General features: G+C 39.4%; 1 pseudogene; it reads left to right on the forward strand.

Annotated features, from left to right (window-relative positions):
• The first annotated feature begins 322 nt into the window (after positions 1-322).
• On the forward strand, positions 323-5,551 carry LOC148038176 (putative glycosyltransferase STELLO1; annotated as a pseudogene).
• The last annotated feature ends 1,742 nt before the right edge of the window (positions 5,552-7,293 follow it).

Below are 7,293 nucleotides of genomic sequence, written 5' to 3' on the forward strand. Positions count from 1 at the left end.
GGGGGCTTCCTTAGGGGGCTTTAGAAGCTTCCTAAGAAGCTTCTAAAGCTTCTAGGAACATCTTGGAAATCCCACGTGGTGGGAGAGGAGATGATTAATTACTAGGGCTTGTAGGCGGTGGAACGGCGCTAGGGCGACCTCTGCTTCAGGCGGTGGCGCGGAAGCATTAGCTAGCGGCTTTAATCTCCCTCTCCACGGCAACGTCCCGTTCTACCCCTCCTCTCTGCCAAACATGACTATCGCCTTCCTCTCGTCTGGAACTACAACATCCCGACAGCTTTACGCCCTCCCGTTTTTTCTTTCCATTCCCCTTTCTCCGTACATGGCGAGGTTTTTTTATAGGGAGAGGGAGAGGTACCTCCCCTCCCCCACACGGCTTGATGCATGAGCATCTACCCTTCCATGAGCTCTAGAACGGTGTCAGTCATCGTGCTTCCCCTCTCTCTCCTCCAACATGACCGTCGGCAGGGGAGGGAGGGGATAATTAAAAAAATTTGCCCTTATTGCACATTATCCTTTTGGCCTTTGGAAATATTACAGTATGTGGTTTGAAGCTCCTAAAGGAATAAGAGTTAAGTCCATGGCATGAAGCACAACTATACTCTCCTAGAATGTGACATGTTGGAGCACTAATAGATTGTTGCATCTTAAACATTCTTATTGCGAGAAAGGGAAAGTTAGGATGCACTTTGTAGGCAACATGGTTTATTGATGTGGTGCATGCAATCGATCAATCATTCTTGCAATGCTTTGCATGGCGTAATTGCCATAAAGATTCATCATGGAGGGTAGCAAGATTAAATAGAGCATATGTAAGCCAATGGGTTGGTGGCTAGCCCTTCATATCAAGGCGAGGATTATCCTAGCTATCATGGCTTTTGACCACTATCCAATCGATGTAGTCTTCAAAATCACCTCCACTTGAACTCAAGGTATCCTTCCTAAAGAAACAAAAATTCATTTAGTAAACCAAAGAAGCTTTAGATTAGGCTAGTTGAAGGCAAGTTGAACCCGCTCTTAAATTAGAAGGCTATATGTTTTTATCAGATTGAACTTTCAAAGGAAGATGGTAGAGATCAAATTGCATTTAGAAGAAAACATATGGTTGGTCTTTTTAGATGTAAAGAGTTTATTTTGTATGATATTGCTTTTAATCATAAAGATGCTATTCTCATGTGGCTCCTAGTAGAACATATTGAAGATTTTCTTATAGCTCAAGAGATGAATAAGATTGAAGGTTTGAAAATCCAATCAAAGGGAAGATGGTTGATAGAGGGAGATACCCCCATCCCTCTCTTTTTTTCAATCCTTATAAGATCAAGTATAGAAAAGAGATGACAATCATGATGGAAGAGGAGAATGGATGCTCTCATTTTGATGGCCTCCACATGTTTTGTAGGCCTCTGCTGATGCTCTCCACAACTTAATTAATCATAAGGGAAAGCTCGTTGTTAAGATAAAGAAGAGGGTGGATTTTGAGAGGAATGACAAAGCAATCATCTTGAAGTCAAAATACAACTAGAAGAACTTATACCCACAAACCTCTTAGAGAAGAAAAAGTAGGCTCTTAGGTGTCTAGCAAGCTACCCCTCTACTAAACTGAATGTGTTCCCTTGGAAGATATTGGCTAGAAAGCTACTGATGAAAGATGCACTTCCGATTTTAGAAAGTTTCAGTACTATGCATTATTTGTTTTAAGGAGAGATAAAACTATCCTACACTTGTTTTGGCAATGCCCAATGGCAAAGACATTGTAGACTAAACTAAAAAATTGGGTCTCCTAAAGCAGGGGTCTTAATGCTTCTACTAGCATGTATCTATCACTTTTTCAAGGAAAAAGGTGCCTTGGATGGCAAAACCCTCAAGCTTTAGAACATTGTAAGAGCTGTGATTTTGAAGCACACATGGTTTTGTAGAAACATGATTCCTGTATAGAAAGATATAGCCCCATAGGTGCAACTTTTGTTTAAATCATGTGTATTTAGAAACCTTAGCCTTATTGAAAACCTTAGGCAGTGGCCCACGCATCCCCCCCCCCCAACTATTACAGTGAACTGCATGCCAAGTTAGTAATGCAAATGGATAAGATTTGTAACATCAAATGAATGTTGTGATTTGACTTTCAAGACCATAATACACATCTCGTGGAGCCCAATCAATAGCATATTGTCCACCTAAATAATGAGAATCAACAAAACATTTGCATTTATCTGGACAAAGGGCATGCTCTTAGTGTGAATGACTAAAACCAAGAGCAATCAAATGAGTGTGCATCTTTCCATAGGTGCTTGTTTCAAACCATACCAGACCTTATGCAAACAACACCTTGCTCCTAGTATTTGAGATATCATTCAAGCTACTCTCCAAGAGCTAGGGTGATGGTTTTGGGGTAAAACCATCGGATATTTCTTGATGATGTAAATCTCTATTAATTAAAATTGTATTGTTTTGAAAGGGACTTAAATGAATTGCAATTTTCAAATGCAAAGTTCATTGCATTTCCATTCCCTCACACAAGAGAAAATTTAAGCAAAAATGTCATAAACCTTGAGATTGCACGAGATTGTGTGCATCTTTGTTGGTGTGTGTGTGTGGGGTATCATGAGCCAACACTATGTCCCCTTGCATCTAATCCTCCCTCATAGTGCTTGTCTAGTAGGAGCGAACCAAGCCTCAACATTCAGCACTACTCATAAGTAGAGTGCACACCCGCCCCATAGCAAAGATGAGGACGACAAGAATGATTCCGCGGTGAAGATTGACTTCAAAACTGCTTACCTCAGATCTCAGCTGCTTCGAAAGGACCTTGTCCATCTCAGCCAGAAGAAACCTACCCAAGCTTTTCATCTTGGGTCTCGTGCTACTCAATTTCCTCATCCTCATCGTCATTTGCAACCGCGGTGACTCCTCGGCCCTCCTCTGTGTATACGCAGACCCAAAGAGTGCCCAGAAGAATCCATACCCTGAATTAGACTTCAAGAAGGTGCACAAAGTGGTAGATACTAGGAAATTCTATGTTGTCAAGGCAGACAAATGGATCGTGCTAACAACCTCTAACTCTTTCTCGGAGCAAGTTCAAGCTATAGTGAATATGCAAGGATGACAAGTTGTTGCCGTTGGAGATACATACACACCAAGTGATTGGGAAGTGAGAGGATCCATTTTCTTGTCAATTGAGCAACAAATAGCTCTTGGTTATAGGATCCTTGCCCACCTTCCATATGTTTCATACATGAGGAAGAGTGTTGGATATTTATGTGCAATCTAGCATGGTGGAAAGGTGATCTATGATGCAGATGAGAATGCATCTGTAATAGGGGGACCTGAGCAACCACTTTAACTTGGAGCTATCTAATAACAAGAGCAATAATTTATTGCAGTATGTGTTGTTTGATAACATAGCAATTTTCAACCCTTACATTCACTATGGTCAGAGATCTACGTGGCCTAGGGGCGTCCCTTTGGAATCTCTAAGTAACATAAATGCAGAGATTTGTTATGGACATGTGCCAAGTGGAAAATAGTCTATTCTCAGCAACAAGGATTAGCCAATGGGTTCCTTGATGTTGACCTTGTTTTTTATAATACTCAAAAATCAGAATCTAAGTTGTTTAATATCAAGTTTGATACACATGCCCTTCCTATTGCACTTCCACAAGGTACGATGGCTCCCATTAATCATCTCAATACATTGTTCCATTCTCCGGCTTTCTGGGCGCTCATGCTTCCTCTATCAGTAAACCCTTGAGTTTCAGAGGATATTGGGCGCAAAGACTCTTATGGGAGATTGGGGGTTATGGGACACTATATCCACCATCGGTTGACCGGCAAGATAGCCACATTTCTTTGAAGATGAGAAGGAATTACATGATAGTGTTGACATACTAGTTGACTTTTTGGTCTCTTGGAGATCAAAGAAGGCAACCTTCTTTAAACAAGTTGATGATCTAAGCTATTCTATGGCTCAAGCAAGTTTTTGGACAGCTCAAGATGTGGATTATACTATGGCTTGGCTTCAGGATCTTGTTTCAATGGGGTGTACCCAACCAAGAATGTTCACTCTTGAAATTGACAGGGGGAAAGCTCTAACAAATTAGTCAATACGTTGGGAGTTCATGCCTCTGGTACTCCGCCTTTGAAGTTGGAAATTTTCTCAGATGGAGAAAGTTTTATGGGGATGTTGTCTTAATCATGTTCTATGATTGGCCAATTAATAAAAGAGCACTTGGATGGAAAATACTTTGTGGCACAATTTTCAACATTGTGGTTATAGTTCTCGAAAAAATTGATCCAGCATTTGGAGTTGAAGCAGTTGAAGAATGGCAAGCATACAAGTGATTCAAATAAATACTCTTTTACCTCAATGTGGATATACATGCTGAAAGTTATTAGGACATTCAAATAGCTTGTGTTTGTAGTTCACATCATTTTTTTGTGAAGGTCTAATCCATTAAAAAAATCTTGACTTGATGTCTTAGGAGGACTTTTAGTTCACAGGTTTATGAAGAATGACATAATTATTGAGAAATGAAGCTATTGTCCCAGGGGGGTGCCTTCTCTTTGGGCTTCTTTAGTCCATCTTGTATCAGTAGAGTTTTTCACAACTAAAGCTTTGAAAGTAGTAGCTTCTATTATGTTGCAGTGTTAATGCTTCTGAAACATACTAGGATGCCTTCAAAGACATGCTATGCATCAGCAAAACTGAAAGCAACTGAAACTCAAAATAGGAATGAATGTCTAAAGCGAGCCATTTTTTTGACACTAGCTTCATTATATGAATTGCCAAAGAGTGGAGTGATAGAAACTTGCTTTGATGATGTTGAATATAGGACAATTAGAGGAGAACGACTTTATTGCCACATAGAGTTGTTGACCCATGAGCCATGCAAGCATGCTCGGATGATGTTATATATGAGGAAAAAAACCCATTAGGTATACTCTTGCCATTATGATAGCGTGCCAACACATATTCAAGTCTAGTGGAAATTATGAGACTTGGAGACAAAAGTGCTTCAAGCACTACCGAATAGGCCCTTCTTTAAACTTTTACCTCTATTGTGATTGCCAAATTTTGTAGAACCAATTATTAGCATTCAACTCTTTGGTCACCAAGGGATTAATATCAATCAAAATACATGATCTATATATCCCAAAAATTCCCTTTAGATGTTGTTGTCACAAAACCAATATCAAGTAGCTAGTTGGATACATGATTTTACTTTTTTATGCACATTGGAGTTTTGTTTGTTAACCATTACTTTTTCTTTTGTAGACGCCTTTCTCAGATCTTTGAGAGTTATCCAAAAGCAAAGGGGTTCCTGTTTATTAAATATCATGTTATTTTGAATTAGTGGAACTTCGTGCAAGGCAATACAACTAAATTCTGGAATTTGCAGAAGGTTAGTTTGTCAACTTTTTGCCTTGAAAATTAACTCCTTTCCAAATTTGACTTAAAAAAGATCATGTTTCTATTTTTTAATTTCATTTAATGTAGATTTTATGTGAGGATCAAGAGTTTGGTGTGGGATCTAGGCTGTTGTACAATATATAGATGGAAAGATTTAATTAAGCTTTTTTTTTAAATTCCAATGGTTAAGACACATATTGTTGGTAGCTTACTGTTCACAAAATGATGTAATGTTGAAACTCAACCTGATGGTCTCTTTGAACTTTAACCACATTGTCTAGTAAAAATGGCATTGTAGAGCTTATTCAAATTGATTTGAATGGCCAACAAAGCAATTGTAATTGATATATCCACTTTAGTGAGGTTGTTCCTTTGTAGTTTATTGTTGCAAGAGAAGGACATGGCGGAGAAGGGGAAAAGACTCGATCTTCAATGAAAGAACAATAGGTAAAGATAGGAATTTGAGGAAAACCCTGAGGTTGGAAAAGGAGAGGTAAGATAGCTGCTAAGTTGGATTTATAAAGGGAAAAATAAGCATCATAGCGATGGGCCATTTGTTGATAGTACAATAAGCTAGAAATAGAGGGACCTAAAATAGATCGTCGTTGGTAGGCATCAAAGTAGGACGAATCAAATGGATGGTTCTTGGAAAGATAAGCTAGGAGATCCACCCTCAGTTGGTTAGTGCTCTGCACATAAGTAGAAGCTGTATTCTGGTGTTGGTTCAAGACCACAAAATCAGTCATTGAATGCCATGAAGTGTCAAGACAAGTAGCCACTTTAGAAGAATAGCACTGGAACATGTCATCTATCCTCAACTCCAAATAGTTGACATATAAGGTAGCTTGTAAGACCACATCCTCCACGTACCAAGCCAGATCTACATCATCTGAAATCAACAGATCACCTCGTAGATACATGTAAGACAGCAACACGGTATCCATCATCACAGAATCTTCAAAGACCATACAGAAAACTTCTGTCAGCAAATCAGAATACCAAGCCCCACTTCAACCATCCTCTGGAAGAGGGAGATCCATCGTTGAGAGCTTCATATAGAAGGCCAACTTCTACAAAATTGATAGTAGACAAAGAAGGAATGGTCCGAAGGAACATACTCCTGAAAGTGCTCAAATATAGACCATAACAAATCCATCCTGGACTGTAATCTTTCCATTTTATCTTGAAACAATGGACATAATGTGGCCTATCTCTGGAGAATTGCCAAGTTCTGCTAATATATAAAAGGAATCATAGGAACACTGGGACTTGGAGGAATGGACCGTGACTGCGCTAGTTGGTCCTACAACTGCTTAATCTGGGAGGCTTGTGATTCCAATGTATTATGAGCAGTCTGCAAAGCTAAGAGTTTTGTATCTAAAAGAGTCTTAAACTCTTGAGCTTCTTTGGACATTTTCTCTTTCTCCTCCGAAACTCTAGTGACCTCTGACTGAGCCTCTATTAACTGAATTTTCAAAGAAGATATTTCTTCTCTCTAGGTCTCAATCATTTGTGTCTGCTGTTCCATCTGCTTAAACAGATCAGTAAGAGTGTCTTTAATAAAGGCTAACTTTGTGGTTGCCTTATGCAACTAGTCTTTGGATTGCATCGATTCTTCATAGAAAGAAGCATATAACTGTTGAACACAAGCTGTCACTGAGAGTTCAATAGAATTCTGGATGTTGTTACAAAGGAAAGGAATGGCATCCCATGACACTAAACTGTTCAGTGAAGGAACTGATATTTCCAAAGAACCCTCTCGATGTGCCCTGAATAAATTATTGCATGTGAGGGCAGGGAGGTCACTTCCAGAGGTAGCAAAAATTGTTATGAAGGAATGACTGGGGGAGTTTTCTCTGCTACACACTTCAAGCACTTCCGCTGAA

This window comes from Lygodium microphyllum, chromosome 3 (genome assembly GCF_053477565.2).
Source record: "Lygodium microphyllum isolate KBCC chromosome 3, Lygodium_microphyllum_v1.1.10, whole genome shotgun sequence".
Taxonomy (NCBI): Eukaryota; Viridiplantae; Streptophyta; class Polypodiopsida; order Schizaeales; family Lygodiaceae; genus Lygodium; species Lygodium microphyllum.